This window comes from Erythranthe guttata, chromosome 8, assembly GCF_056151865.1.
Source record: "Erythranthe guttata isolate IM_541 chromosome 8, IM_541, whole genome shotgun sequence".
Taxonomy (NCBI): Eukaryota; Viridiplantae; Streptophyta; class Magnoliopsida; order Lamiales; family Phrymaceae; genus Erythranthe; species Erythranthe guttata.
In genome coordinates, this window is record NC_142540.1 from 23,150,674 (window position 1) to 23,163,470 (window position 12,797).

Here is a 12,797-nt window from a genome sequence, read left to right on the forward strand (position 1 = left end):
TAACTAATACGCAAAAATAAAAATAAAAAGTAGGGCAATAGGTTTAAGGTTGCAGAAGGAAGGAAAACAGGGGATTTACATGTTCTGCCAATAATTTTTTTTTGCAATTTTAAGAGTAATAATAGGAAGATTACCAAACAAAAAAATAGAGGATCGATTTCTATGAAATACCTCTAGAATGAAGGGAACAAGTGGCGGCGCAGTTAGTGCTCGGCTGAGAAAATAAGGGGCGGCGCGGCTAGTGCTCGGTGGAGACAATAAGGGGCGGCGCGGCTGGTTCTCGGCGGAGAGATGAGGGGGACGGGCTGGGGGCGGTGGTGGTAGGAGAAATGAGAAATCGGGAGAGAGTAAAGGGCTGGGTGCAGCGGCGGCGCAACGTGAGAGTGACAAGGAATTAGGGTTTACCATTTAAGTTTTGTATATCAGTACATGTTTTGAACCTTTTAAATATAAAAATAAACAAATAATTTAGTATATAATAATTAATAAATATTAATAATAATCAGAAAAAAATCGGAAATAATCGGAACTACTTTCGGATCGGAATTCCGAAATTCCGAAATTTTTATATGTATTTCCGATTCCGATCCGATTTTTTTTGGAATTTTCGGAAATCGGAATTTCGGAATTCGGAATGGAAAAAGTCGTTCCAAAATCGGAATTTTTCGGATCGGATTCGGCGGAAATCGGAATTTTCGTTCCGATTTCCACCCCTACTCAAATCCTATAAAATCCATCTTTAAAGTCAAATGAGCATACTATCTTTGGAAGCATGGATTTGGCCAAGAGCCTAACAAACTGCTACGATATTTAGCGCAATACCACAAGCGATTTTTACATGTCCAAAGATAGCAAGATTCCAAATATACGAGTTACGAACTCTTAGATCGCTGTACAGGGCCAATATTCTCGATACGAACCAAACATGGAGGAGATTCATTAGAGATAAAAATTATCTATAACCGGTAATATCAAGAATTTAAAACACCCTCAACCAGTCATTGTAAAGAGTGCACTACAAAACGTGGAAAATAATGCACTTCACACTGCATTTACGAGACACTGAATATTGCTCATGCCATGTTAGTTTTCGGTTTTTTTTTTTCCCCGAGTCACGGGACGGACCAAAAGGGCAAAAAGGAAGGTGTTTCAACAAACACATTCAAGTTTGGTTTGTCGCATGAAATGATTGAATTGTACCATGATCCACATCGTTGTCCAAATTCCATCTCCAAAGCTACGTATGAACACAAAAGATAGTAAGATCGACTCTATTGACCAGGATTTCCAGTAAGGCGATCCACAGCAGCATGAACATTCCCTGTAGAGGCAATCAATGCTGTGATGCTTTCTCGCGTATCAATGAAGCCCGTTTCACGTAACTGAGATAGTTGAGTGGCGTATAATTCTTCAGGGGGGACTGCAATGAAGCATGAAAAAGAACACAAATTAGACGAAGTAATTATAGTAAAACACGAAGAAGAAAAAAACACAAAATAACGAGAAAAAACACAAAATTGTAAGAATGGGAGAGATAATAACCTTGAGAACTATTTGGAGCAGTCTTCGTCAACATATCCAATCCCATGCTGTCAGCTCTACCAGCTACAATTTCATACAGCCAATATGTTAGATAAACGGTGAAATACGAAATATATGCAAATATAAATTCAGTTTACTTAAGCATACAGGGGCATTCTTTCTAGGATATAGTCTAAAAAGTTAAAACATGCAATTACTCAAATCGTGGATTTATCACTACATTAAAATCAAATCGTGGATTTATGAGATTTCTGTCAGCCGAAGACCATCAAACAATACCCATTCTTACACGAACAAAAATATTCATCTCTCCGAAATTCATTAAAAATTGGTATCCATTGTTTTGTTTTCCCAAATTTCATTCGCCAATATCGAACCAAACATTTAGCACTGTTATTCTTACTCCTCGTCTATTTCTCTCTTCCCAAAATATTTAAAATAAATCAAATCACTACATTAAAAGTTATTTTTACACCATCCAATCATTGATTATTATAAAATAATATCTAAATCTTAAATGTAAACGCATTCTATAACAGTATAGAATGACCAAGCATAAACTCTACATGCCACTTACAGTACAACAATGTCACCCAAATAAAATCAAACAAAAAGTTCCTAAAAAATGCACAAAATCAACCATTCCTAGTAAAAAGCTGCCTAATATCTATTACGAGCATTTTCAGGGACTACAATTTTCAAACCAAATTGAACAAAAAGGTCAAGACTTAATAGTTACGAACTGGAAATATCAGTTTTAAAAAAAATGCACAGTCCATATCAGGTTCAGAATTATATCCAAGAAGATAGAAAAAACAAAGGAGCCAAAAACTTTGAAATTTTAGCAATTGAAAAATTGTGCTGCCAGATTTAAAAAAACAAAATAAAACAATATACCAGGTTCGTCTGCTTCTAGATCTTCAGATTCATCGGATGGAATCTCACTCTCATCTTCTTCGATGAATCCCAAATAGCTAAAGACTGCTTTATTACCGACTTCAGACAATTCTACCAATGCTTCCGGTAGATAAGCTCCCGGGAAGATGAATAAGGCATCTAAAAAAAATCGACAAAGAAAAAATTAACACAATAAACCCTAGCCGCCTACAAAAACAGAGGAAACGCACTTAAATATTAACTTTTTTCTTTTTAACTTTTTTTTTTAATAATAATTAATACACGTATTTTTTGGTTTGGCATTAACCCTTTAATTAACTTAATTAACAACACTTAAAACATACCCAAATTAACACACTTAAAACATACCTCCCGGTCTTTTGGCGACGATCGATCCGCTTTTCAACAAGGCGGCGAGATGTTGATACACCATCGCCGCTGACTTCCAGATTTTCACGCCATTTCCGCCGTCGAAAGGAAGGAGGTTGGCCCCGACACCGGCAAAATCGTAGATAGTGTCGCCGGGGAATCTGTTCTTCAGAACTCCGCGCTTTAAGAGATCCGCGAATTGTATGAACTGGATGACGGAATTTATCCTCTGAATCTGCTCTCGTTTTCCACGTACGACGCCGTTAATCACGACCTCGGGTGAGTCCGCCACGTACAACGTCCCCGGTGGTCGGCGGTACGTGATCAGCCGGTGACTCACGGTCTCCTTTGCAAACTCAGAAAACAATGGCGCAGCGAATGAGTAATACTCCTTCCCCTTCTTCTTTCTCCAGCGACGTTCAAACGGAGGCAAATTCCCGGCGACTCCGCCGAATCGGTAGCCGGAGTCACCGGGCCACCTGTTCCTAATTAATCCTTTTTTAAGCAAATAGGCGAATTGAATGATGCCTAACGTGGAGTTATAAATATTAACCCTCCTTCTATGGTTAATCACGATAGAATTCATTTTCTCAGAGAAAATTGGAATTTGCAGTGGCAGTGGCAGTGGTACTGGTGACGACGGTTATGCCATGTGTGGTTTCTTATATTCTTTTTTTTTTTTTCTTTTTTTCTCTCTCTTTTTTCCTTTTTAGCATAAATTACAATCACCCCTCATTTTCTCATAACTACATCCACCCCCTGCAGTTTGTAGATTTCTTACATTAACACCCTCTTATAGGGGGCTGGATGCAAGACATATGCAAACTACAGGGGGCTGGATGTAATTTCTTAAATATTAGGGGGTTTTCGTAATTACACTTTATCTCAGGGAGGTGGTTGTAATTTATCCTTCTTGTTATTAGGTTTTTCTTTTCTTTACTTTTTCTTAATTACTTTCCAATTCTAAACAAATGATTTTCAAAAATTGAAATTAATTAATAAGAAAATCAAATACTCCCCTTAAAATACAAGAATGAAAAACAAAATTGGTTATTGCAAATCTAAAATAATATTGGAATCATTTATAACCATTAACAGAGAGTATGAGATGTTGTAGTCTCGTGTCCTATATATATGCAAATAAACAAATCAATTTAAAAAAAATTAGCACCCTATTAAAAAAAAAATCAAATGTGGCAAATTGTCAAAGTTAAACACTATTGTTATTCTCATAAATGAACAACAATTTATTTATGTAGATACAAAATATCAATCTAGTAACCAAAATAATGTTCAAGAAATTTTAAAAAATAATTAAAAAAAAAATAAAAGGTTGCATCATTTTGAGAAATGTATTAACGCAAATTATTTTCAGGGTAAATTTGGAGAGTTATCCACAGGGGACGAATATGCCAAAACATGCGTACCTTCATTAACAATGTGTGCTTATCTAATTAAGGTAAGAAAAATGAAAGGAAAAAAAAAAACACATATTTTAATTATTATAATACAAAATACATAAAAAATATATATATAATACACACAGATGGTTTTGCACAGAAATGTCATTTTTGTCTCTTGTAAGTTGCAACAACCTCACGCGCTCTAAAAGTATCACTATGGTACAAGAATATCACTAAGATACAAAAAACCAAAAAAAAAACAAAAATCTTTATTTCACAGTGATGCTTGCAGCTTAAGCTGCATGGTGATGGCATTTATTATTAACCAAATATATATTTATTTACTTCCTTTGCAAGTGATTTTAAATTAAAAATGAGGACTCTTACAAATTTAAGTGCATAATTAACTATATTAAAGTGATGTGGTAAAAAAAAATTTTGTAATTTTAAATTATTATATGGTTGAAGTAGATAAATAACTTTCTTTTTATTGCATCAAATTAGTGATACTAGGATTACTTGTCATTTTTATTTTAATAATATAGTATAATCATTGGAAATAGACTAGAATCATCAAACTAAACTCTTATGGTCCAAATCAGGTGCTACAATCTTTTTGATGTAATTTATTGACAGAAATTGTTTAACTAAATAGAGTCCAAAAACAAACATGCCTACACCTTTAGTCCCTCTCATGCAGATTGCAGAAGCTGGCAATCTGTGCTCATTTAATTCACTAAACAAAATAAAAAAATAAATAATTATAACTACCCTTGTGTTATGATCAAATTACGAAAAAATCTCTCATGTTTGGGTAATTACAATCACACGTCAACTATAAATCTTTTTACACGTCCATCCTTATAGTGTCAAATTTAATGAAATCTTCTAGATTATATGGAATATTCTCAGTTTTGTACCAGTTTTATCCCATTCGAGCTCCACATTTTTAAGCAAAATGTGTTTTTTTGCATGTATACATTGGATTGTGGTGCATCAGAAACTGCAAAAAAACGAGTACAAACTAGAGAACAGTTCATGGGATCTAGAAGATTATGTTGAATTAGACACCATAAGGGTGGACGTGTAAGAAGATTCGTAATTATCCAAACATGAGGGTTTTTTTTCGTAATTTGACCATACATCAGGGGTGGTTGTAATTTACCGAAAAAAAATGAACTAGTACATATTATTCTATGAATTAATTTCAATATTCATTCGGAACGATTTAAACCATGTTCGATGCGTCCCTACTAAATAGTTGGGGTTAATAACATGTTCCGATGATAATATTTGTACTTATTCATAATCACTACAAAAATTAAAGCCCACTACTACACGCTACTATTCATTAACTTAGTAATATCCTTTTCCCTTTGCAATTAATTTTGTAGGGCGTGAATAAACTAGAAAAGGACAGTTTTATCCCTAAAGTCATAATTTAATTTTTATCATGTAAATGGTTTTATGGACAAATTATATACGATACCGGAATTTAACTAATTTAATACTCTATCAAACTGAACATGTTACTAATTAAATAAATAATTAACCGGTAGAAAATTAATTCAATCTGATATAATCCAAACTAATCGAATATAATGTAAACTTTTATTGAAACTATAGATAGATTAAGGAAAATAATTAATTACCACTTCCCATCAAGCATGAGCAAATATGCTATTCTAATTTATTTGGTAATCAAATTTTCTTTTTTTTACTAAGACTCGTTTGGTTGATAAAATAACTCAAGGTTAATTCATAGTTATATTTTATTTTATGTATGATTCGTCCATAATATTTTGGACTAGCCCGTAAACCATAACAAAACAAATAAGTTTTTTATCCTGATTTATTGGATAATTTTGTATTTGACATTTTTTTTAAGAGAAAGAAACTATCATTTCATAACTACTTCAAAACAAGCAACTTAGTACAAAGTTTAGAGCCACAACGATGAAAAGAACACAAAATATCTTTCAATAGGAGTTCATGCAAAAATGTAGAGTCAAATTCGATAATAAGATAAGAAATCTAGAGATTTTTAGCAACTTTGAGTGTCATAAAGAAAGTCCAAACCTCAGCTTTATTATTGCTAGTGATCCCAATATTTTTTTTGCAAATGCCAAAATAAATTCGCCTTTATTGTTTCTAATAATTCCACCAACTCCGGTTTTACCTAGATTAGAATTTAGAAACAGAGGACCCGTCAATATTCAATTTGAACCAGTTCAGCGGGGTAGGGATCCATTTAAGTTTATATATTTGAGTATTGCTTTGAGATCCAAATATTGAAATTGTTAATAATTTTATGTCGATCTTCATTTCGAGCTTTCCACATAAGACAAAAAAGGACACCGGTTTTATTGCAAATAAGGCATTTTTATTAATGGTGAATAAACCATTTTTATTAAAAGCCCATTGGAAAGAGTCCATGCAGGTGGACGTAGGAATGTAAGTAGCAAAGATTTTGGAGATGATAAATTCAGGAAAAAAGATATTGAATATTAGACAAACCCAGTGAAGAGTAAAAATATTAGGGTTAACTGCAAAAAATCCCCTAAACTTTGGACGTTTTTGCGCTTTACCCCCTGAACGGAAAAAAGTTGCACGGGCATACCTGAACTCCGGTTTTCTTAGCACCGATGTCCAAAATGTCCATTTTTGGCCAAAATTGACCGGAAGTCAAATCACGTGCCACACACGTGACTTTAGCTGGGGTAAATTGGTCATTTCCTTTTATACTCAATTTTCTTCCTTTTCTTTTTAATAAATATAAATAAATGTTAAAAATAAAAAAATAAAAAAAGAAGAATAAGTTTCTTCTTCCCATCACCATCATCCCCAACCAAGCTCAGCCAAGAGTTCACTCCTTCCGCCGCCGCCGCCGCCGATTTTCCGCCGGAGAACATCATCTTCTGCGGCAAACTCATCCCCTACAAACAACCTCATAATAATAACAACAGCAATAATCAACCGATTATCCCAAAAGGCCAACAAAACAACAGCAATTCACCAGATCTGTTAATAATTGAGAGCAAGCAAAATCGAATCGAGATGTGGAAGAATTCGAGTACAAGTAATGGAGCCAGAGGTACAACCCTAATGCAGTCGCCGCCGCCGAAGAAAACGTACAACACCAACAAGCAGCTCAATTTGTCCTTGTTCACATCCTCGTCGTCTTCGAGGAAAACTAAGTGGTACTTTCTCTTTTTCGGTTCTCCGAGGTTTTTCGACGGAGGTAGATCTGAGAGATTTCAAGAGCCGACGGCGGAGCTTACGCCGCCAGTTTTCGTCGCCGCCGCCGCCGATGTTCAGATTCGAGGATGATGAGGATGATGATGATGACGATGGTGAAGGGGTGGATTGAATAGCAGATTTTCGAGATCGAACTAACAGATATGGGGGGATGGATTGAAATTGGTTCGGAAGGGGTGGTGGTGCGGCGTCGGATCAGAAGTTGTCGTAGGTGGTTGTCTGATTTGTGTGTGGTGGACGAAGATGATGGGTTTTCTAATTTCTTTTTTTCTTTTTTTGTTTTTCGTTTCTTCTTTCTTTCATTTTTCCTTTTTTAATTATTTATATTTATTAAAAAGAAAAGGAAGAAAATTGAGTATAAAAGGAAATGACCAATTTACCCTAGCTAAAGTCACGTGTGAGGCACGTGATTTGCCTTCCGGTCAATTTTGGCCAAAAATGGACATTTTGGACATCGGTGCTAAGAAAACCGGAGTTCAGGTATGCCCGTGCAACTTTTTTCCGTTCAGGGGGTAAAGCGCAAAAACGTCCAAAGTTTAGGGGATTTTTTGCAGTTAACCCAAAATATTATTAATAAGGGCAAATAGCAAATAGGTTCATGCCTAGGGCACTTAATTAAAAGAGGGAAATCCAACTTTTTTCTCTTTCAAATAAATCCAGCTCATTCAAACTTATTTGCAAATAAGGAAAATCCTTAACCCTCAATTCATTGAAACCCAATTCAACTCCAATTTAATTCATTGAAACCCAATTCAACTCCAATTAACCAATTTTAACCATAATTTAAATTTTGACCCACCACCACCGGAGACCGCCGGTCTCCGGCGTTGACCTTTTTTTTTTTTTTTTTGAAAACTTTTTTTTTAAGAAAAAAAATTTCCGGTAGGTCAACCGCCGTTGACTTGTTTTTTTTTATTTTTTTTTCTTAAAAAAATATTTTAATTAATATTACTGTCTTGGCTGCTAAATTACTGTCTACAGCAGTTATTTAACTGTCGGAGACAGTAATTTAACTGTAAATTGACCTTTTTTTTTTTCTTCAAAAATATTTCTAATTAATATTACTGTCTTGGCTGCTAAATTACTGTCTCCAACAGTTATTTAACTATCGGAGACAGTAATTTAACTGTTAATTGACTTTTTTTTCTAAATATTTTAATTAATATTATTGTATGCGTTGCTAAATTACTGTCTCCAGTAGTTATTTAATTGTCGTGGACAGTAATTTAACTGTTAATTGATTTTTTTTTTAAATATTTTAATTAATATTACTGTCTCCAGCAGTTATTTAACTGTCGGAGACAGTAATTTAATTGTTAATTGACTTTTTTTTTTTAATTTTGTTTTTTCTTAAATAAAATTATTTTAATTAATATTACTGTCTTGGCTGTTAAATTACTGTCTCACACAATAATATTACTGTTTGGTAGCATTAACGGCCCTTAAATACAGTTACTGTTTGGTAGTATTTGTAATTACAATTACACCCCTTAAACACCGAAGCCAACATTTCATGTCCTGGGGTATATGTACTATATTTATTTTCCGCGGGGCCGTTAATGCTACCATAGAAAATTTATAAATTTTATATAAAATAATAAGGATTGAAAAAATGTTGGGGGAACCATGCCACTAGAGGCGGACCCAAGGTTTGCTTGGGGGGGGGGGGGGGGGGGGGGGTTGCCGCCCCTGCAATTTTTTTTTTGTCCCTTTTTCTTAATGGTTTTTTTATATTAATTTATAAATTAGAGTATATTTCGCACCCCTAAAAAAAACTTACTGGTCTAATGATTTTAAGCTTAAAAATTCCAATTATGTAATATATTTTAGATTATACTATTTTTTTATTAAAATATTGAAATAATTAATTTTTATTACTGATATTTACAAAATATCACAAAAAAAAAAAAATATAAAAACCTGGAATGCTTGCACTGAACCCGCGTAAATTCAGTCCATTTTTCTCCAAATCTCGCCCCCATTGAAATGACGCTGGGTCCGCCCTTGCATGTCATCCCCTAACTCTATGTTGTCTCCAGCACTTTCTGAAACTAATAGTCCGTTACAACCCTAACGGGATAACTTATTCAATACATTATTTCGTTAGGGTTTTTAACAATGTTTCAGAAGGGTCATTTCAGAAGGGTCATTGTAATTACCGATATCACAAGGAACTTAAAGTTATTTTAGCATACATGAGGGGTGTAGGTGTAATTTATCCTCAAAATATATGCATCTAAAATTTTCATTAATGGAAGTTGTCGAGAGAAGAAAATTGCAGTACGTGGAAGTAAAGATGAGGGATCTATACGTAATTGAATCTAACTTTAGGGGAGGATATGTTATTTAGTATATTTGAAAAAAAAAAATGAAATAGAACTTTTAAAAGGTTAAGTGTCACATATGTCCTAGCTAAAATAAAACTTTAAAGAAGAGATGATCTAGCGGTACCCAGATTTGAATTATCTTGCCAACAGTCGCTAGGTGAAGTATATCATATACGATTAGCTTAGTGTAGATTACGTCTGCTAACCATTATACGAGAGTGTAAATTTATTCAGTACACTTATATAATTAGTTGTAGATTTCTTCGTTGCCATAAAGAAGTTATTTGCAATTTTTTAAACTTGAGATAATTTAGTTATAATTTCGACTTTCAATTATTTACACATAAATGATTTATTGATGAGTGATCCTCAAGGTTGTTTGACAAAATTTTCAACCTCAAATTTCACAACCCCAAGTCAACAAATAGTAAGCTAGCCTTACGTTAAAAATCTCCTTTTTATTGCTATTGATATATAATAATATAGAATTAGATAATAAGATAAGTACTAGGATATAAAACTTTTACTCTCTTTATGTAAAAATATTCATTCATTCAGATAAAAACGACAAAGTTGTATGTTTTTTTTTCTAATATTAATAAAACTAATATACATTAAATTAGGGGTTTACTATTTATAGTGCATTTTTTTCCAGTTACAGTGCAATATAATTCATTTGTCAAGAAATCCTTTAATTTTTTTCTAAATTCTCTCAACCTCAGAATTTTTAAACTTTCCAAATCGTCAAATTTTTCCGATAATATGAATTAGAACACAATAATTATCAATACGGAAGAAACCTACTTCGATTTCGAGATAAAGAACGTATTTTTTTATCGAAGTTTGACATTTTTTATGCATTTCGTGTAGTATTGCACGAAATGAAACACTGCATTTCGTGAAATATAACACGAAATGCCTTTTTTTCATAAATTTGTTTTATTGCGTGTAAATTTACACGAAATGCAAGCTTGTATTTCGTGTAAATTTACACGAAATAAAACAAATTTATGAAAAAAAAGGCATTTCGTGTTATATTGCACGAAATGTAGTGTTTCATTTCGTGCAATACTACACGCGAAATGCATAAAAAACATAAATTTATGGTTTCGTATATCGTAAAAAAACACTATTTCGTGCTTCTTTGCACGAAATCCATTTTGTGTTAGGGAATACGAAATGTTCATGCACGAAATATAGTTGGGAAAGGGTGTGAGAGAATTGTGGTTTTTTTCTTTTGAAAATTACAAATAAAATAAAGTCGCACTGCAAAGCGGTAAAATATGTTCTATGAATAGCATTTCAGTTAAATTATTATCTGGCTATGATCTAATTGGACCCCTTTCCTCATAAAGCAAATGGCTTACTATTCATAGTGCAATTTTTTCCAGTTACAGTGCGAAATAATTCATTTGTCAAGAATTCATTTAACTTTTTTCCAAATTCTCTCAACTTCCGAATTTTTAAACTTTTCAAATCGTCAAATTTTTCCGATAATATCAATTAGAACACAATAATTATCAATACGAAAGAAACCTACTTCGATTTTGACATAAAAAAACGTATTTTTTTTTATCGAATTTGACATTTTTTATGCATTTCGTGTTGTATTGCACAAAATGAAACACTGCATTTCGTGCAATATAACACAAAAAGCCTTTTTTTTCATAAATTTGTTTTATTTCGTGTAAATTTATACGAAATGCAAACTTGTATTTCGTGTAAATTTAAACAAAATAAAACCAATTAATGAAAAAGAAGGCATTTCGTGTTATATTGCACAAAATGCAGTATTTCATTTCGTGCAATACAACACGAAATGCATAAAAAACATAAATTTATGGTTTCGTGTATCGTAAAAAACACTATTTCGTGCTTCTTTGCACGGAATGCCTTCATCCATTTCGTGTTAGGGAATACGAAATGTTCATGCACGAAATATAGTTGGGAAAGGGTTTGAGAGGATTGTGATTTTTTACTTTAAAATTATAAATGAAATAAAGTCGCACTGCAAGGTGGGTAAAATATGTTCTATGAATAGCATTTCAGTAAAGCAATAATAATAATATAGGTGGCATCCGCCCACGGAAGACGACAAAAATAAAAGCGACAACCCCCAAATTTCATATGCGTATCGAATTGGGGACACACAAAATCACTATTTTTTTTTTTTTTTTCTTTTTTAATTATCAAAAAAAAAAATCACTCTTTTTTAGGGGAAAAAAGTTTATTATAATACCATGAAATTAAATTGGTTAAAATTTAATTTACTTATCTGAATTATACACCAACATATAAAATAATTATTTGAACTTCAAAATGCATTAAAATAGTCCACCCGTTTAGAATCCGTCAACCTATACTGACGTGGGCCTTTGACTTTTGCATTTATAATCACTTTTACAATTTTTGCATTTGATTTTGAAATTATATTTTTCAGAATTTTTTTGCTAATCGCCCCATATGTTTACTTGAGATAGATAAAAGAAATGAAATTTTTTGAACTACGGTCCATCAATTGTGAAGCGATACTTTTCCGTCTGTTGAATAGGTTTCCTCATTTTCATTTTCGAAATTCTAGTTTCTTAATTTTTTTTCCAAAAAAAATTGGAACAAAATTAATGACGCTAGTTTTTGATGATCGATCCAGTTCATTCGTTTACTGTCCAACCTACTTATGATACATAATGGGGGCAGTTTTTTGAGAAATTGGGGACCCTAGGCGAGTTTTAAGAATTTGTAAAACTGACTCCCTATTTGTATTGTATAATGTACACATTAATTCATTAAGGAGAAAGACTAGACAAGAAATTTTATTAATAGTTAACAATCTTGGGAAAAATATGAATAATATATCGACGAAATTAAGCTTAATCAAAAGTTTATGGGATTCAGGGCAGAACCCGAAGTTTCTTTAAAATAGTCATAGAAATATTATTGAACAAGTAAATTTATGTAAATTTGTTTAAATATAATATAATAAAATATAGTATATATTTCA

The 12,797-nt window shown here is 32.8% G+C and overlaps 2 long non-coding RNA genes across 2 annotated transcripts; both read right to left on the reverse strand.

Annotated features, from left to right (window-relative positions):
* Nucleotides 1–971: 971 nt before the first annotated feature.
* Nucleotides 972–2,591, reverse strand: LOC148768867 (uncharacterized). The gene is made up of 2 exons (XR_016032932.1): nucleotides 2,440–2,591; nucleotides 972–1,420 (listed from the first exon to the last, which is right to left on the reverse strand). It is a non-coding gene; the product is annotated as an uncharacterized LOC148768867 (long non-coding RNA).
* Nucleotides 2,592–6,745: 4,154 nt separating this feature from the next.
* On the reverse strand, nucleotides 6,746–8,028 carry LOC148768868 (uncharacterized). The gene is made up of 2 exons (XR_016033281.1): nucleotides 7,313–8,028; nucleotides 6,746–7,147 (listed from the first exon to the last, which is right to left on the reverse strand). It is a non-coding gene; the product is annotated as an uncharacterized LOC148768868 (long non-coding RNA).
* Between the last annotated feature and the right edge of the window lie 4,769 nt (nucleotides 8,029–12,797).